The sequence below is a fragment of the Eupeodes corollae genome, chromosome 1 (assembly GCF_945859685.1).
Source record: "Eupeodes corollae chromosome 1, idEupCoro1.1, whole genome shotgun sequence".
NCBI lineage: Eukaryota > Metazoa > Arthropoda > Insecta > Diptera > Syrphidae > Eupeodes > Eupeodes corollae.
Genome location: NC_079147.1, coordinates 137,491,257 through 137,510,991, shown reverse-complemented (window position 1 = coordinate 137,510,991; position 19,735 = coordinate 137,491,257). Strand labels below are relative to the sequence as shown.

The window sequence follows — 19,735 nt, the reverse complement described above, 5'->3', positions numbered from 1 at the left end:
CACTGCTTGACCAGCATCATTTTCAAAAAAATATTGCCCAATTATGCCTCCAGCCCAAAATCCACACCATACAGTCACGCGTTGTGGATGCATTTGTTATTCGACAATCACATGTGGGTTCTCCGAACCCCAAATGCTGCAATTTTGGCGATTGACAAAGCCATCAAGATGAAAATGTGCTTCATCGCTTAGGATGATTTTGCTCGAAAAATCAGGGTCCATTTGTTGATGAAATTTTCAATTCTTGTCCACGACGTCGAATTGAGGTTCCTGGATTGTCAGCAACACTGTCACGCACTGCTTCGACATTCACATTTGAACGGCTTGTTTTTGGACGACCAGTGTGTTTGGCGTCTCCAACGGATCCGGTCTCCATGAATTTTTCAATTAATCTCTTCACAGTTGACGAAGTTAAAACACTATTCCGACCATATTTTGTATGAAATTTTCGAACTGCAGCCGACAAGCTTTCACTATTTTTGAAATATTCTTTAATAATGAAGACACGTTGTTCTATCGTGTAACGCTCCATTTTTAATAACCCTATACTGTTAGCTGTCAAATTGCTTTTTTTCAGGGTTGCCAACACTTCACTGCACAAATGGCGGCAAATTCAAATCTTGCGTTAATTTTGGGACACCCTTTATTTGTCATGTTACAATTAAAATTACAGTCAAAAACAAATTTGTCACAACTTCAAGAATGAATGCAAAAATCTATGTTGGAAAACTCCATATTAAGTAGGTAAAAAAATATTATTTTAATGTGAGTTATTAACAACATTAAAAAAGCGGTTATTATGACTTATATCAGCAATTAAATTGAAAGCGCTGGAAATAGAATTATTAAAATGACTAGTACCTACATCCGAAAAAGCTAGGTTTCTTTAAAACCGTTGAGAGAATAAGAAATCGATAAAAATAAGAAAAAGCAAAGGCCCAAGGACTGAACCTTGGGGAACTCCCCTTTTATTAGAAACAAAATTACTTAAATGCATTAGTAATATCTAGAAAGTCCATCACAGAATTTTTTGCCATATAACGCCTTTTAAATACCAGAACTGAATTCTAAAATAACATCTCCTGTTGACATTACAAGACCTTGTGTTTCCAAAAGAAAGCAAAATACTTTGAGACAGAAGCTAAACGGTTATCAAATTGTATGAAATCGAAGGACTTTTGGAAGTTAGTGAACAATTTAAATGGTAAAACCTTTAAAAAACATCCGAAGTTGAAAAGCCCCTTGCTTTTGGCAGACTGTTTTAAAAAATTGCTAAACCCAATTCATGAAGGAAACAACTATAATTTTGCACATCCGGGTATTTATAATGAAGTTTTAGACACAGATATAATTAACGAAGAAGTAGATGCAGCAATGAACAAAATGAAGGATGGAAAATCGGAGGCTCCAATGGGATACCAGTGGAATTTTTAAAGTATGGAACCTTTGAGTTAATAAGTAAGTTTACTGCAGTTTACAACGTGGTGTTGGAAACAGGTATTCATCAAGAATTTAGGAAATCAATCATTTTTCCGATCCACAAAAAAGGAAGCTGATATGAGATGTCGAACTATCGGGGAATATCCTTTTTTAATTCGTGTTATAAAATATTTACTGCTGTTCTGCAAAAAGGGCTCAATAAATGGATTGAAGAAAATAAGCTGTTGAAAGAATCTCAGGCAGGCTTTAGATCCCGTTACTCAAATATCAAGCTCTTTTCTATAAGCGGATGATATTGTGGTTCTCGCGTCATCTCCAGAATCACTACAGCTTTTGATAAACCGGATTTTTGAGTACTGTAAAATATGGAACCTAATAGTAAACATGGAAAAGTTCAAGATCATTATTTATTTTCAAGAACGGAGGAGTTAGAAACTGTCTTAATGAAAAATGGAAATACAATGGTGAAAATATAGAGATTGTCAAAAAGTTCAGACACCTTGGAATAATTTTGACCAAAAATTTAAATATGGAATCGCATCTGAGAGAAAAGCTTACAAGTGCAAAAGCCGCCATCAGTGCATCTTGCAGTAGGTAAAGTACACTGTTTCTAAGGCAGTAGCAAAATCAATCTTGTTCTATTCAGCTTAAGTGTGTGGAGTACAGCAAAATGAAGATGTGGACAAAGTATTATGCTTCTACGTTAAAAGGATCTTCCGGCTGCCACCAAATACGCCGAACTATATAGTTGAAAACGGGACTGGAGCCACTCTTTGTACGAACACTTCGAATACAGATTGATTATGTGCTCAAAATCATGAATATGGATAATTAACGGTTACCGAAGATAGTGACACTTTAAACTATTCGAGAGAGGTCGGGATGGTATGCAGAATGGATGAAACTTGCTAAGGAGAGTGACATGGATCTTAACATAGATAACTTTGATTTCAATTAATTTAAAAAATCACTGTACCACCTAATTGCAAAAGTGGTTGATATGTTATGGGAAAATGCCTTAATGAAGCAACTGAGTCACTGCACAGAGCAATTTACAGTCAACTCAATCGCAATTTGGAGGCGAAGAACTATATCCAGGATGAATACAGCGTTGAAGTAGCGTACTCTTAACTTCATTCCACATAAGGAGGATTTACCAATGTTATGCTCCTTATGTAATCTTCAAGTGAGAGAAGATGTATTTCACTTCATGGGTAAATGTCCAATTCTTAAATACATCATTAGAAATGTTCTTGGAACGGGGTTTTTGAACCAAAATGAACATCGTTGAACGAAGTCGACGTTAAAAAAAAATTACATTTAATTCCAATTGTAATTTATTAAAAAAAAAAAAACATTTTAAATCATGCAGCTATTTCCTTTATTTATAAATTATATTTCATAAAAAATAAGTTCCCAATTTATGTTTTGTCACCTAGGCAGACGGCAGAATGCCATGCTTTTTTTGATTTTTGAAAACGATGTAAATTATTTAAGACGAGCAATAAAAATCTATCTAATCTCAATTATAAAATAAAAGTTTCTTAAACTTTTTGTTTAAATTCAAGAACATATAAACAGTACATACATACATGTATTGTGTTCCTTAAATATTTTCTTTTTTTTCAAAATCATAAACAAAATAAAAATACGATGGCGTTTAACCAACGTCGACGTCTCGTCGTCAGCATCGATATGGAATAAGTTGTTCTTCAGCGCGTAGCGAAAAGCAGGTGATATTTTGTTTGTAAGGTTTTTTTTTTGTACCTTTTCAACTATTGGGGTACGAAAGTACATAAGTCACATTTTTATGCCGATTCTGGAAATAGCTTTTTTGACAGGACTATACATATCCAACTATACATACAATTTTATGAACACACACTTTTTTATGTCATTAAAGCTATTTATATATACATATGTATGTAATGTAAATATATATGTGTAACAAAACTGCGATTCTTTCATATACTATAGCCCGTCTTTACTGGTAAATAAATGGGGTAAGAGACCCCAAATTAAAAGAAATTTATATCAGAACAAAAAAAGAGATCTTGAAGATCCTTCCTAAAAATTAGACATGATGTGGTGGTTTCCAAGAGTTTCAATTCAGTTATTTCGTTGAGATAGTTTAGGTTCAATCGTATTCGAAAGTTTCGCAACGTGTGCTTAGTAAAATTGACAAGGTTAAATTACTGAGCTACGCATCAAATAGTTACTTACGACCACTAAGGCTATGTAATAGTCATCAAAAAGGCACATTTGACAGAGAAGGTTGTTTAAATTAAGGACATAACGATAATTACTTAGTCACATATATTTTTTTTAAAAGGAAATTGTAAGTAATACCCCTGTTAAAAGTTTTTCTTGGCTACGCGCGACATTGGACAAAGTATGATGGCCTAGGACATTCAAAGGCGAAGGCGGTTAAAGACTCGAAGTTCTTTTATCTTTGAACGAAAATAAACTTGCTATTCTATAAAACAAAACAACAGAAATATAAGAATAGTTAGAAAGATACTTTCCATTTTTATTCCATTCGACGATATGACGGTTGCTTAAAACCTTTCGTTCGTAAGTCTGTCGTTTAGTGTATTTTTGTCGACGTAGTTCTGTCTTCTACCTTTTCACCATAGATACTATATATGGGGTTGTTGTTCTGATCTAGTATATGTTTGTAGACTTGTATACCAAACTACTGTAAGTTCTGAGATAGGGTGAGTAAGCTTTGAGGACAAGTTGACTGTTGTCGTCATTTATTATCCTGAAATACTAGGAATTCTATATGAATGGCTATACCTGTGTACGTATGTATGCAAATAGAGATATATGCTGTATACATACCTATAAAATAAAACACTGTAATGAAAATCGCGAATGTTTAATCGATAACATTTACTTTGGCATTAAATGCGCGTCATTGTACTTATAAGTATGTATACCTATACATACTCACATACATGTAATAGTTAGTTTGTCAGTTTATGTACTCAGTCAAGTTATTATTAACGGGTCAGGAATACAGGTGAACTATATTGTTAAAAGTAGAAATGTCTAGGATTTATTTTATAAGAAGAGGGTGTTGCTGGGAGCGAAATTATTGAGTTATGTTATTCTATCTATAGTAATAACTTGTATGCATATATATAGTTTTTCGTATATGTATAGTGAAGAATATTCCATATGCGACATTACAAATATTTCTTTGATTTATAATCAAAACGAATTAATAGAAAAATGAAACAAGTATCAATGTTCTGCACTGCGCTATCGAAATGAAATTTAAAATTACAATATAACTAGAAGGCACATCCCACTTATACTCGCATATAAAATGTTCCTTAAATCAGAACATAAGTATACTCTTTTTTGAAACTTATTTCTATGACTTCTATTTCGATTCAGGAGCAAACCATCACATATGTTTGAATTGGTATATAAAGAATTCTTTTTCTTTTAAAACTCAACTTGTTTCTGAAATAAAATTTCAACATTATATCGAATCATTAATCATTTTGATCGATGTCCATAGTCTTTCCCAAAGCTTCTATATTGTTTCGAAAGATCTATAGAGCAGCTGGTCCGAATAAATTCCAGCCGAGAGGCCCAATGTTCAAGCACTTTTTGCAGCATATGTGGCCGTATGCCAGCAATAACACTCCAAATATTCTCTTCCAGTTTCAAGAACTGCCAAATAAAAAATCACCAGGTTACGATCTAATTACTGCTCAGATTATGAAAGAAATGCCATTGAAAGCCTTCATAAAACTCCAATATATAATAAATGCATGCCTTAAGCAACGGTATGCCCCACACCATTGGAAAATTGCTGAAGTAATTGTCATACCAAAGCAAGGTAAACCACCTACAGAAGTGACGGCTTACAGACCAATATCGCTTATACCAATTATGGCAAAAGTTTTTGAAAAACTGCTTCTGAAGAGACTTAGCAAAATCATAGAAGAAAGAAGGTTAATCCCAAACCATCAGTTTGGTTTTAGAAATAAGCATTCCACGATAGACCAAGTTCATAGAATATCGGATGTAATAGAAAAAGCATTAGAAGAAAAACAAGTATGTTCAGCTATTTTCTTAGATGTTGCTCAAGCTTTTGACAAGGTTTGGCATGAGGGACTTGAGTACAAACTGCAAAGGGATCTTCCCAGGCAGTACTTTGAAATCTTAAAATCGTACATCTCAGACCGATTGTTTAGAGTAAGGTACGATCAAGAATATTTGGAATTGAAGAAAATAGAAGCCGGTGTACCACAAGGAAATGTCCTAGGTCCTACCCTGTATTTACTATACACAAGGGATATTCCAGTTGGTAGTCACACCATAATGGCTACTTTTGCAGATGATACCGCAATTTTGATACCCGACAAATGTGTCTCTAAGGCAACAGTAAAACTACAAAATGCCGTCAACACAGTGAGAGCTTGGACCCAAAAATGGTGTATCCAACTCAATGAAACAAAATCTTCACATATAAACTTTACAAATAAAAAGATAAACAATATTCCAATAATCATTAATAATCAAGCTGTACCTTATGCCAATATGGCGTAAGCTTAATTGGAAAGAGCACATCAAAAAGAAAAGAGAAGAACTAAATAGAAAAATGTACTGGTTGCTTGGTAACAACTCTGATTTATCAATCCAAAACAAAATAATGCTGTATAATCAAGTATTAAAGCCTGTTTGGACCTATAGAATCCAATTATGGGGCTGTACAAAGAAAACAAATACCGAAATCATCCAAAAATTCCAAAAAAAAGTCCTTCGTGGAATAGTTAATGCACCTTGGGACAACTTGGTACACCTTGGAAATACCGATCTACATCGTGACTTACAAATAGAAATGGTTACAGAAGTTGTTAAAAAATACGCTGTATCGCACAACCAGAGACTGCAAAGTCATACTAATTCTGAAATGGAGTCCGTCTTGAATATAAGAAACTATGTTCGGAGATTAAGAAGAACGAAGCCTCATGAGCTTATGGTCTAAAAAAACATGGGAAAGTATTAAAAGTTTTAACTTCCCCCAAAGTGATTGTACAAAATTGAAAAATCGGAAGTCGATCTTTCAAGATTTATCCTGATGAAGAGGTGGTTTTAGTGGCTAAGAGTCCCACACTACTTGGTGTCAAATACAGCCAAGTGTCTTTTGAAGATTTCCTCCTGTCAAAAAAAAAAGTTTCAAGAAGTCAATTGTCTAGGGCTTATTAAGGGACTTTACATAACAATACAAAAAATAGTCCAGCGGTGTTGAATAGCACGGTTTTGGAGGCTATGCTACAGGCCCACGACGCAAAATAATGAGTTCAACAAATCATTGATTTAATAAATTGATTGTTTCGTGGCTATAAGGAGCGTCCATTTCATCATCACCAAATTCTGACACGAAAAAGTCCTATAACATTCCCCATTGACTGTAACCTAAAGCAAGTGACAGCTGTTAAAAACACCAAATTCGAAAAATTTATTTTCAGATTGTAAACCACACCCATTTTTTGTTGTTGTTCGATCTCTCCAATAAGACAGCTAAGCTTTAAAACATCGCAAAAGTACATTTTGAATTTACATGAGATTCTTTTGTTTCGAGTACAGTTAGCACCTTCCACATTCAGAGTTTAAATACGGGAATAAGTTAACTCCGCATTTGTTCCGACGCTGTGGTCTAAAAAAGACGCAATCAGCAATAGTTTCTTTTGTAGCTGCATGAGAACTTTCGACGGTTGTTTTGTTATCTACGGTTTGACAGTTATGAATGTCAAACTAGGTTTACATTTTTGTTCAGTAAGATTTGGCAGACCTTCCGGGCTGGAGCGTTGATGTCCATTCGCTCTACATGACCTAGCCATCTAAGCCATTGGACTTTAATTCTGTTAACTAGGTTAGTGTCGATGTACAGCCCGTATTGTTCGTCGTTATATCTTCTCCTCCATTCTCCATCTATGCATACGGGACCAAAAATCACCCGAAACATTTTTCGCTCAAAGCATCTTAAGACGTCTCATCTTTCTTTGACAGGGTCCAGGCATCAAACCGTGATGATGCGAGTGTCTTATAAATGATGATTTAAGATGCTCGAGAAAGGACTTTACTTCCAAAGAAGCAGCGATTTGCAAGAGTTATTCTTTGTTTGTTTTCAGCGCTGGTGTCGTTGTCTGTGTTTATACACTGAAAAAACAAACGTGCATTAATATAAAAAACGGCGTTTATTAACTGCTTATTTATTGTCACAACAAACTTTTTCTTGTCGGAGTGAACGGTTTATTAAAAAAAAATTCAGCGTTTGATAATCGTTTGTTAATACTATTAACAGCTGTTTATTAAATAAAAAATAAAGCACTTAATCACCGTTTATTAAAATTAATAACTCTATTGATTGCCGCAAACATTTTTGTTATTAAAAATAATTAATCGTTTATTGCCACAATAAACAAAATGTTTGAAAGGGGACTATTAAAGATTATATCCCAACCTTCATCTAATATCACAACCAATTCTTAAATTTACAAATAGTTTATTATTTTGTATTACCTTATTCACTGCCAAATGCAAATTTGGCAATTAAAAAATAATAAACTGTTTATAGTTGTAATGAACAACATTATTAATAGACGAATTGGAAAACTTACAAGCAATTTATTATTTTGTATAAACTTATTCACTGACACAATAAACTTTGGTAATTGGAAAATAGTGAACCATTTATTGTTGCTATGAACAACATTATAAAGAGGCAAATTGTTAAATATTATATCCAAACCTCCAAAAATGAAATTGATTCCTTGAATCAATCAATTATCAAATCATAAAGATAACACTGCGCTCAAACTCAGCGGAACTAAACTTTACGATGCCGAAAAACATTATTTTTATGAAATTGTATGAGGTATTTTGCTAAACTTCATATCATTTTATACGAATTCTTGTGAATCGCAGTAACGCTGCACTCAAAATAAGTAAAATGTTCAGTGATGAGTTTTATTTATATTTATAACTCGTTCTATAAGAGCAAAAGTCCTAGAGCTTAATTGATGTCTTTTATATTTGTTTTTAATTCTATATAGGTAATAATTTTGGTTAAGTACTTTTATATTTTATGTAAGCAGACCATTTTTTGATAAAATCGATCTTTAAGTTAAATTTTAATGTGAAACATTTGCATTTAATATTATATGATAAGGAATCATAAGAGCTTAATAAAATCATAATATAGAGTTTTCTACTTGCAATTAAAGACTTTAAAATACGAAACAAAAACACAAGCCTTCAATTAGTATTTTCATTCATAATTGTTATATTCGATCGTTGGCATCTTCTGGGCTTCCTTACTATTTTAATTATAATAGTAATGTAAGCTGGGTGTTATTACCATGTGTGTTGTAGATGGCAGTGTTTTCAATTAACCATTGTTATATATAATAAACAATTTATCAAAAATAATAAATCGTTTTTTTAAATTTAACGAAAAATTGTATTTTTTACTTAGATGCAGAGTTCACACTTTTTCCTAAAAATCCTTTTATTCAATATTTAAAATGTAATTGCTGGAAATCGTAATATGTCACACCTACAGTATTCATGATTCCCAGAAATGTGAACTCAGAGTGTGAGAACAAGAGCAAACATTTTTTGAGACTAATTTTATTTGTGAAATGTCCAACTATAGTGCATTTCTCTTACTCACACCTTTGTAAAAAAAAATGTTGAATTTCACACATCTCATATCAACTTCTACTTCTACCCGTACCTCCTCACATTAACCAGCCAAACCAAACTTATTTCAAGTTAAAACATATATACAAAGGGTCAAAGGAAACTTTGAGCCCATTTCAGCACTCCAAAGAAAATGTAATACCATAGATTAACCATTGTAAATATACAAATCTACGGTAGTATTTACGGAACGTAAGGATATGTATCTTTATAATGTTTTATCTTCTATGACTGAGTGATCGAATAAGCGTCTGATTACACGATTCGTTTTTTGGTTGTTTCATCTGTTGGCAAGCACTAACGTTCATGATTACATGGTAAAAAGAATAAAAAACAAAGTGTGTAGAATTTCGCTAAAATTTCGTTCAGATTTACAAACATTTGTTTTTTGCAGTGTTTTTTGCTTTGTTATTGTGTGCAAGCGTAAATTCCTGGCTGCAATCGCTAATTATTTATTAATACTGGTATTTATTTTATATTTCAATTAAGTTATATTATAATATTAACAGTAATAATAATAATAAAATTAACAATAGTAATAATAATATTTGTGTAGGTACAGTGTTGTTAAAAATAAGGTAAGCCAAAACCAATGTACTTGATAGTCATTTTAATTTTTATTAAAATACTCATATCATAAATGTTCTAAGAATAACTATAGATTTTATCTTTTATGTTAGCTTGACCAAGTTCTTACATTTTTAAAGTATACTCGATCGCCATCCTTATATATCTAGTTTTAATCCTACTAATGTGATGAGCTATTTTTTTTTCAAATAAATGTTGATTTAAGTTTTCCTTTCTTCTATTTTTATTTTGTTCAAGTGAACACGTGGTATAAGTCGGCAATATATTATAGAATAAATAAATACCATATTCATTGATTTTAACTAACCCAATTACTACTATTGCAATAAACAGTTTATTAATTTTCGTGGCGGTTGTTTACAAATTGAACGAAGCGTCTGATAAACATAACGGAGTAGAAATGAGAAACATCATGTTTGTTAAAATCAATTAATCGTTTATTGAGTTTATAAACCCGTTTATATAAATAAACAACTTGTTTATTAATTAAATAAACCATTAATTAACTATCAAATTCCTAGCTTAAAAATATGAACATTTCTTTGAAAATTGGTAGTATAAACGGAGCTTAATACTTTCAATGTAAGAAGCTTTTTTGCCGAACTGAACGAATAAGTGAAGTGTCGCCGAATTTCAACGAGCAACAACGAATAGAATGCAAATCATTTAGCAAAAGAAGCCGAGACGAAAAAGTAGTTTAAAGTGAACATTAAGAAAAATGAAGTGAACATATTAAAAAAGTATTTGTGCATCAGCTAACAATTAGATTAGTTAATAAGGTGAGTTATTTCTTAGTTATTATTATTAGATATTATTATTAGTCATATTATTAGTTATTATTTTTATTATTGCGAATCTCCTTAATGCAACGCGCAACACCAACAAAATGGTTTCGCTATCTGTTGATTGCATACCGCCACGGGGAACTCTTCGGAGGCGCGCGTCAGTAAACTACACAATTTTTTTTTTAATTCTCGTCTCATTTCTTGAATATTTTTTTATCTTAGTGCCACAGTAATTTATCTATTTACATCCATAAAATTTCACACATTTGTACGTTCGCGGCGTTTTTTTCGTCTAAATCTAATTGACTGTTTTCTTACAAAAAAAAAACTTAAACAAAGATTAACATAAGTTGGAAACAAATTTTTTCTCACGAAAATAACTTTTCAATAGTTCGAGATATTGACTTAAAACAACTTAAACCTTGAAAAAATATTGTTTCCAACATGCTTTAAAATTTTGATAAAAATCGAATTGACAGTTTTTTTTACAAAAAAAAAATAAAAACCTAAACAAAAATTAACATAAGTTGGTAAAACTTTTTTTTGACAATATCTTTTTAAAAATTACAGATATTGACTTAAAACAACTCCTATCTTTTAAAAAATATTGTTGTTTAAAATATGATAATTTAGCGGGAGAAGCGTTACATCGATGCTGGAAAGCTTGTACAAATCGAATGTTATTGGATGTAAGAAACTCAAGCTCTACTACCGAAATTTTTTTGAAATGGCCGCAATACAAATGCCTAATTGGCTATCGTATGGTAAGTAAGATATTTGTTGCATGCCATATGCTTATAATAAAACTGTGACTTCATTAACTAGATTGACATGGATTTTTGTTTTTTGCACCAAAACGCTGGTCAAGTTCTTGAAAATTGCGAACAAATACAGCCCCAAATTTTGAACTTCCTTTTAAATGACAACAATGTGAAGGAAAAAACCATATTGGAAGTGTTGGAAAAATTGTCAAATGAAGCATTAATATGCACAATACCTAACAGTGAGTAATATATTTCGTTTTTATAATTTTAATATTTTGGATTTGGGTCTTCTCATGTTAACACAGAGCAAACAATTTGTTTATATTTGTAAAATATTTTATAACAACCAAGGGCGGATCAAGACTTTTCATCGGGGGGTTTTTGACAGCAAACCACTTTTTGGTGAATGTCGTTAAATTACTAACAAATCTTTAGATAAAATCTTTACTTATACAACTTAACTGTATAAGCTTTATGGCTCATATGACCCCCCCCCCTGGATCGTCCATTGGTCAAAAGTTAATGAATTTGAGCTGTGTTTTTGGAATAGGGCTATATCCGATTCATATTATTCTCGGTCCAATCTTTAGTCAAAAGTAGTACTTTTAGCAACAAAGTGTAAGGAAGTAAAATACAAATATTGTTTTCATATATGTACAAAAAATAAATAATTTAAAATTAATTGAAGGGAATTCCTACGAAAAAGCAATGAAATTATCTCCCAGGGGTCATGACCCCTACAACCACCCACCCTGGATCCGCCAATGATAACAACGGTATAAAAGTAAATTGTTATCTGAGCATGATATAAAATAAATAAATTATATTACATACCGGATACAGTATTAATGTACATACGTAGTTAAATTTGTATTGAATTATTAATATAACAATACCTACTGCTTTTTTGAGAGCAATAGATATTTGTTAAATTTTTTTCACCTTTTTAATTTTCATTACCCAATCGCTTGTTCCTCATTTCTGGGTTTTATCGAAACACAATATTTAAAAAAATTTATGTCAAGACTTACTATGTTGCTTAACAGCTATTAACAACTATTCGCAAAACAATTTTGTTAATTTATAATAAACAAACTCATTTTTTTATTAATCGATGATATGAAAAATGTTTTAAATAAAATTGTTTATATTTCTCAGATTTTCAAGATTGAGCTTTACTCTGGGCCCTAAATGGGTATTTTGTGCCTTTCCAAAAAGTTGTAAGGAAATACAAAGAGGAGAAAAAAACGTTTACGATTTACCATCAAGGACTCCCAGAATTCGTTTGTTTAGGTCGGTGCAACGATCCAAGCAATCGAATATCACATGGAATCATCAATTGAGACACAATATTTTAAAAATAAAATGAACGCAAGGACTCATTTATTGATAAATGAACTTAACTACAAAAAATAAAAATTGTAAAATTAAATTAACTAGATCCTTTTTATTAGTTCGGAATTCTTTATTTTCAGATTTTTATAATTTTCAGCATAGACTTCGATAGTGAGATCCAGGATGAAGTCACTCATTGGCGCTGTAAACAGGTTTGTAACTGGAAGTTGGAAACTTTTTTTTTAAACAATATTAATATGAATGTTTTCTTTTATACGTTTTAGATCAATCTTATGCTGGACTTACACGACTGAAAAAGTGTCATCATTTTTGCCATAACTTTACTATGTTTTGTCAAAAAACACGCTTTAGACGATATATGGTAAAAGTATGGCAAAAGTAATAAGCTTTTGCAGCCATGTAAATCCTCCTGAAAAAAGGGATTTATTTTAATAATTCTGTTTTTGAATGTAACAAATTGGTTTAATAAACGCAATAAACAAATTTATTGAAATCAATAAATTTTGTTTATTGTGGTTATAAACTTATTTGTTAATATTATACACAGGTTTAATAAATAAATTGTTAATATTAATGAACGCGTTTATTAAAATCAATAAACTTTGTTCATTAAGGCAATGAACAAGTTTATTTATATAACAAACGAAAATAATGAACGGTTGTTTATATTTATAAACGCATTTATTAATATTCAAAAATTGTGTTCATTGGGGTTATAAACAGGTTTATTATTATTATAAACGGAAATAATAAACGGTTGTTTATATTTATAAACGCATTTATTAAAATTAATAAACTGTGTTCATTAAGGCTATAAACGGGTTTATTAATACTATAAACGGAAATAATAAACGGTTGTTTATATTTATGAACGCATTTATTAAAATCAATAAACTCAGTTTATTGTGGTTATAAACGAAAATTTTAAATTGTTTGTAAAATTTTCAGCCGGAAATGGAGAATAATAAACGATAATTCACTGACACAATTAATATGTTTATTGGACAAATTCCATCACTATATTCATTGTCTCAACGAACTTTTTAATTATATTTACGTACCTTTTTGGTTCAGTGTAGTGGTGCCTAGGTAGACAAAGTCCTTAACTACCTCATTGACCACTAAACCCATCTTCTTCGCTTCTGTCGCAATGCTCCACTGACATCACGCTTTGATCTTCCTACTATGTCAATATCATCTGCGTATCCGAGTAATTGGATGGACCTTTGGAAGATTGTTCCTCTAGTGTTGACGGTTGAGTTTTGCACAATTCTTTCCAGAACGATATTGAAGAAGTCAAATGCATCGCCTTGTCTAAAACCTTTTTTGACAAAAAATGAATCGGTGAGATCTTTTCCGACCTTGATAAAGCAGCGTGCATTCTCCATCATCATTCTGCACAAACGGATAAGTTTGACAGGGATGCCACAACTAGACATAGCTCTGTAGAGCTTTTCTCTATAGATGCTGTCATCCGCGGCTTTAAAATCGATAAAGAGGTGGTTGGTATCGATTTGAAGCTCTTGGGTTTTTCAAAGATCTGCCGTAGTGTGAATATTTAGTCGATAGTGGACTTTCCTGGTCAGAAGCCAAACTGATAAGGACCTATCAGGTTTTTGACAAAAGGCTTCAGACGTTCACATAATACGGCAGAGAGGATCTTGTATGCAATGTTAATGAGACTGATGCTTCTGTAGTTGGCGCAATTTAAAGGGTCTCCTTTTTTATGTATCGGGCGAAATTTACTAAACAAATAATTTAAATCTTTTCGTGGAACTCATATAACACTCCGTCCGGAGAATTGTGTTTATTGAGAAAACAGAGAAAGAAATAGCTTCGTGAATAAGCAAATATCTATGTTTTATATAGAGCTAAAGCATTAATCAATCTAATAACATATCACCATAATATCCATTTAAATTGATTGTTTGACGGGTCTTATACGCTGGCGGTATCAACGCAAGATGCTACCTTTGCAGTAAATAGCGAGTGTTATCAAGCCATTATACTTACTAGTTTCTTATTTAAAAATGAATCTGCTAGACATCATGGAAAATGATCTCCACGATTAATTAGATGTCAACAACAGTTTAGGAAAAAGCGATGTACTGTCATGAGACTTTTTCAACATTTTGCAAAACTCAACCGTAACACCAGAGGCAAAAACTTCTAAAGGTCCGTCCAACAACTATTTGGATATTGAGGTTGTTGAGGACTTTATCTCCTTAGGAAACGCTTTAAAATTAGAAAACGACACACGCGCGGAAAGTCTTAAAAATCGGTGTTTCTTTGGACTTTAAAGTCAATTTAGTAGTAAAGTCCTCCATCGAGCAACTCACCCTCTATAAGACACTCATTATATTGGTTCTCACCTATGGCGCTAAGGTTTGGAACTTGTTAAGGCAAGATAAGAACGTTTAAGAATGCTTCGAGAGAAAAATGTTTCGGGTGATTTTTGGTTCCATCTGCATAGAAGGAGAGTGGAGGAAAAGATATAACAACGAACTGTACAGGCTGTACAACGACACTGAATAAAAGAACAAAAGCCCAACGACTTAAATGGCTGGGTCAGTAGAACGAATGGACACCAACGCTCCAACCCGATTCAGGTGGCTTACGAAGGTGTAAGACAACCTTAACCATAACTTGGCGTGCGAACCTGAAGACAGCTAGCTAGGGGCCGAGCTGACTTGAGATGCTTGTTGGTTGGGGACCGTCCCGGATTGTAGCACAATTTTTCCAGTGTTTGTCTAAAAGGTAAGTTGACAGCTAATGCAGATCTAGGGCTATTTTCAGCCTGGACTGTAACCCGGTGTGTTATGTTGTTCCCCTATAGTTAACCTTGATCAAGAAGTCTATAGTTAGTTACCTAAATACATACTCCCAGCGCAGATGAAATTTTGATAATACATCTACACAAAAACAATTTGTTCCATTATTTTAATAAATATAGTACAAAGTACATATCGTCAAGTATGTATAACCTTTAAACATGTTATAGGCCGGTACAAAATGTTCTATAAAATAATAGTATAGTGTCGTAAACGTACATTGTTATTATATTTTATTATTTGTGCGGAAGAATGTTCATATATTTACCCTTTAATTATTCATAATACGTACCTACAAGGACGTAATATACGTTATACGGACTATCACTTATCTATTTACGATGTCACGTTTGTTGTGCTTTCGTGGTCGCCCCGTCCGCTTAGTTACAAATATGTATAATAAAAGCCTTTGAGACCATCACCTTTACAGAATTATTATAAGATACTTTTATCACTTTGAAATGGGTTTTTGAATGTCCGGCTGCACCTGCACCACACCGTAAGTGTGTGGAATTTGTGTTTAAATGTAGGTATAGCCTCTTTTTTCAACATCTCTTTTACAATTAATATGCAAATTCCTTATATTTCAATTCATCCTTACAACGCTCGCCTGTAATATATACATATACAAAAAAGGACATTTCACATTTACCTTCGCATATAGGATACCACTATAGAAGCTCTCAAAAACTTGGTGGCTAAACTAAACATATCTTGAATGGACCAACTAAGTGGCATATAGCGAGGAAGAACCTTGAGTGTATGTGGTGTATAGCTTGCACCAGCGCAGCGCAGAGCAGCTTATACAGCAACAGAACACAAAAACCGGAAAGGTCTCAGATTAAAGTGTGACATGTTGAACAAAAAATTTACATTAAAGTCAGCAGACAGTTCCTACCATTTAACACAGAAAAACAAACTGTCTGCTATTTTGCTTCAAGAAATTAAGATGTCCTCGCTGGGAAGACAAGCACTCAGACTCCGAGTTGATCTGGAAAGTGCTCCCGTTTTTTTTTGTTTTTCTTTGTTCTTAAAGACCCCAATACTTGATACGTATGTATCTTGAAGAGGGTTATCGCAACTTATCTCAACGCTTCTCGCTACCATTTAACAAAAATGCAAAAACAAAAAGGATTCTGATATGAAGAGGAGAGTATCTTGTAGAAGCGCCTCTAAAGATAGATTCTTTTGGATTTAGAAGCATCATCAAGCAGAGGACAGACGAACAAGAGAAGCGCGGTGCGGCACGGAATATCGTGTCAAAGACTGTGGGACCTCGCGATTTTCGTTACTCTTCTTTTTTCGATCGGGTGACATTATTTTTTAGGAGGTGTTTTCTGGCATTGCGAACACGAAATTAATGACATTGTTCGATTTTTATTGGTTTCGCAGCTCGAAAAGGTGCCGGTCTGTGGCGAAGTAGAGGATGACGGCGATGATGGCGTCCAACTTAAAGCGGGTAGATAAATATATTAATCGTTGTTTATACAGTAGCCGCTCTTTAAGTTGTTTTGGCGCTCAGCGTTTAGCTTACTTATACTTGATCAGCCGTCCATAAAAGTAAGTTGTAATCTTTTAGGAAATGGATTCAAAATATATACTTTGGTACTTTTACTGACTGTTTGACTGTTGTGTGTTGCCGGTTTCCATTGTCGGCGGCCAAGGCAGTGCTATAGTGAACGTGTTATTGTAGATATTGGTGGAGCTAGTGGTGTTGGCGAAGACATTAATGTCGCCGATTTATGCGTTCCTAATTATTTATTCAGAATTTTAATTTGATTTTAAAATATTCACTTTTTGGAGGGTAAAAAAAACAATCGCGCAACCACCAAGCCTCCATCAGCCCGATATAATGTAATGTAGTATAGGTAAGGTATATTATATGGTGAGAGGGATAGTTTTTGTAAACTCACAACATTGTGTGGCAACGTGCTACGAACCGCGAACAACGTTGGACGTTGCCATAGTTCTGCCGCAAGTGTTGAGTATTAATTTTCTTTAATTACTCTTGACAATCTTATTTATTTAATGAATTTTCTGTGACAGAGTTCATGGGTAAGTACAGATGGTTTTGGTATTAATAAGGCAAAAATATTTCCTACTTTTTCACAGTTTTTTTCTGTTGTCCTTAATTCAATTTTTTTAGAGCTGATGAATTTCTTTAAAAGCCAATTTAATGAAGAGAAAAGTGTTGATTGGGGCTGTACAGAATATTCATATGGACGGAATTGTAAGTTGGTAGCTAACTAAAGCCAATGAAGGTTTTATTTAAAAACAAGTTAAGATATTTGTGTATGCACATTTTTATGAGAACTAAGTTTTGTTAACTGGCTTTAATCTAAAAATGCTTCAACTTCGTTATAAACAAATAAATAAGGTGGCCCAACAGTCCTTTGAGAACCAGGGCCTAGTGACTTACAACTCTCAACCATTGCTGTGTGCGAGTACTGTTGTCAGCTATGGAGGGGACCTACAGTTTTAAGTCGAATCCCAACGGCTTACTTGAGCAAGCACTTTTCATGACAAGAATTACTCTTGGATGATTTTTACAATTCCTCGCAAGAGGCAGTACCCGTAAAAAAACTTTAGATGGAACAGGCAGGGATAGAACCCAAGACCTCTGGCATGACAACTTTGTTATGGTAAACATAACGTTTACAGATCATGTTTGAAACGAAAAGAAATGTAAATCTAGATGCCCACAACGCTTTGCCTTAGGCCCATAACTATTTGTTTAGTTTTTTTTTGCTGACAAAATCACAGCATTTGCTGGTTACACAGTTTTATCACATTCCAAAAAAAAATGTATATTTTTCCGCTAGAAAAGATGATCTTGTAATCGCTTTGCTCAAAAACAGAAACGCCATCCGATATTTGGGATTTAAAGCTTAGCATTCAGCAGCAGAACAATACAAAGAAGAACTAATGACAAAAGGTCCGATTAGTTGCATAAATAAATAAATTGGGTGGCAAAACAGTCCGTGAGAACCAGAGCCTAGTGGCTTACAACTCTCAACCATTCCTGTGTGCTAGTAATTGCAGGGATGAAGGGGACCCACAGTTTATATGCCGAATCCGAAACCTCTAATTTGAGAAAGCACTTTTTCATGAGAATTTGTCAATTCCTTGCAAGAGGCAGTACCCGTGAAAAAACTTTAGGTGGCACAGGCAGGGATCGAACCCAAGACCTCTGGTATGACAGTCCAAGGCACCAACCATCATGCCACGGGTACTACCTGATTAGTTGCATAGATGAGGAAAAACTCTTGTCGAATTTTTATTTTTAAGCTCAGGGCAGAGTCCTAACCAGAGACCGAACACGTCGAGTTTGATCTGAGTAGGTTTGATCTCCAATTCTTTAATAAACACACTAAGCACACTGGAGCACGGTACGAAAAACATTTTTTGAATTTATGCTCAATTATCTGCTCTTATTTGAAAGAAAAACGGCTTTGGGGTACAAAAAATAAATGTTTGTAAGTTCGCTAGAGAATACAGAACAAAATCGAAACCTTTTTGGAAGGCGATAAGTCCAAGTTTAACCGTTTGGGCTTTGAAGGAAATCGTCGTGTTTGGCAAACCAGGAGTAAAATCTATAAAACAATTTGATGGGTGCATATCGTTGTGTGGGGCCTATTGTCAAAAAAAAGGGAGCGAACGAACCAGCATCAGGATAAAGTAAGCTTACGAGAATTATGGGCCCCTTTGATACCTCCAGCTGTTTCTTTTTCTAAACATCTAGTGCTTAAATTAACTCCACGTTAGTAAACGCCGGATACTGGTCTTGGCTCTATGTCATGACTTACGTACCTACTTAACTTGTAAACACTGCGGTGATTGATAAAGGGGAAAATTGCAACACCAAAAATATTGCCCTACAGAGTTGAAAACTGTGACATTTATTACCGCCCATTCCGATGAAGCTGGAGAGTCTAACAAAGAGGAGTATAACAATCTCCTGGACGAAGCCTAAGTTCTCGGTGACTTCAGTGCTAAGATCTTAAAGGAAAATGTCTTTGGCGGATTAGTTGGAAACACAGGACAAAGTTCAGAGCCTGATTGTCCAACGAAAAGAAAGTAAAGACCATCCAAAGAAGGAAATTGATACTACATCTGTAATAGGATAACAGAATGCAATGCCAGAGATTACAGTGAGCAATTGACAGGAAAACGGGTTTAAAACTTCTTTCTTAAAAAACAAGGTGCAGCGTTACACAAAACACTTATTTTGCTAGTTTTACTC

The 19,735-nt window shown here is 33.5% G+C and overlaps 1 protein-coding gene and 1 long non-coding RNA gene across 3 annotated transcripts in view; one reads left to right on the top strand and one right to left on the bottom strand.

The window, feature by feature from the left end:
* LOC129943239 (uncharacterized) overlaps positions 1 to 19,735 on the bottom strand; it is a 129,861-nt gene that overhangs the window by 90,352 nt on the left and 19,774 nt on the right. The gene's annotated exons all lie outside the window — the stretch shown is intronic.
* LOC129943240 (uncharacterized) lies at positions 10,309 to 12,741 on the top strand. The gene is made up of 4 exons (XR_008781187.1): positions 10,309 to 10,535; positions 11,112 to 11,305; positions 11,367 to 11,544; positions 12,464 to 12,741. It is a non-coding gene; the product is annotated as an uncharacterized LOC129943240 (long non-coding RNA).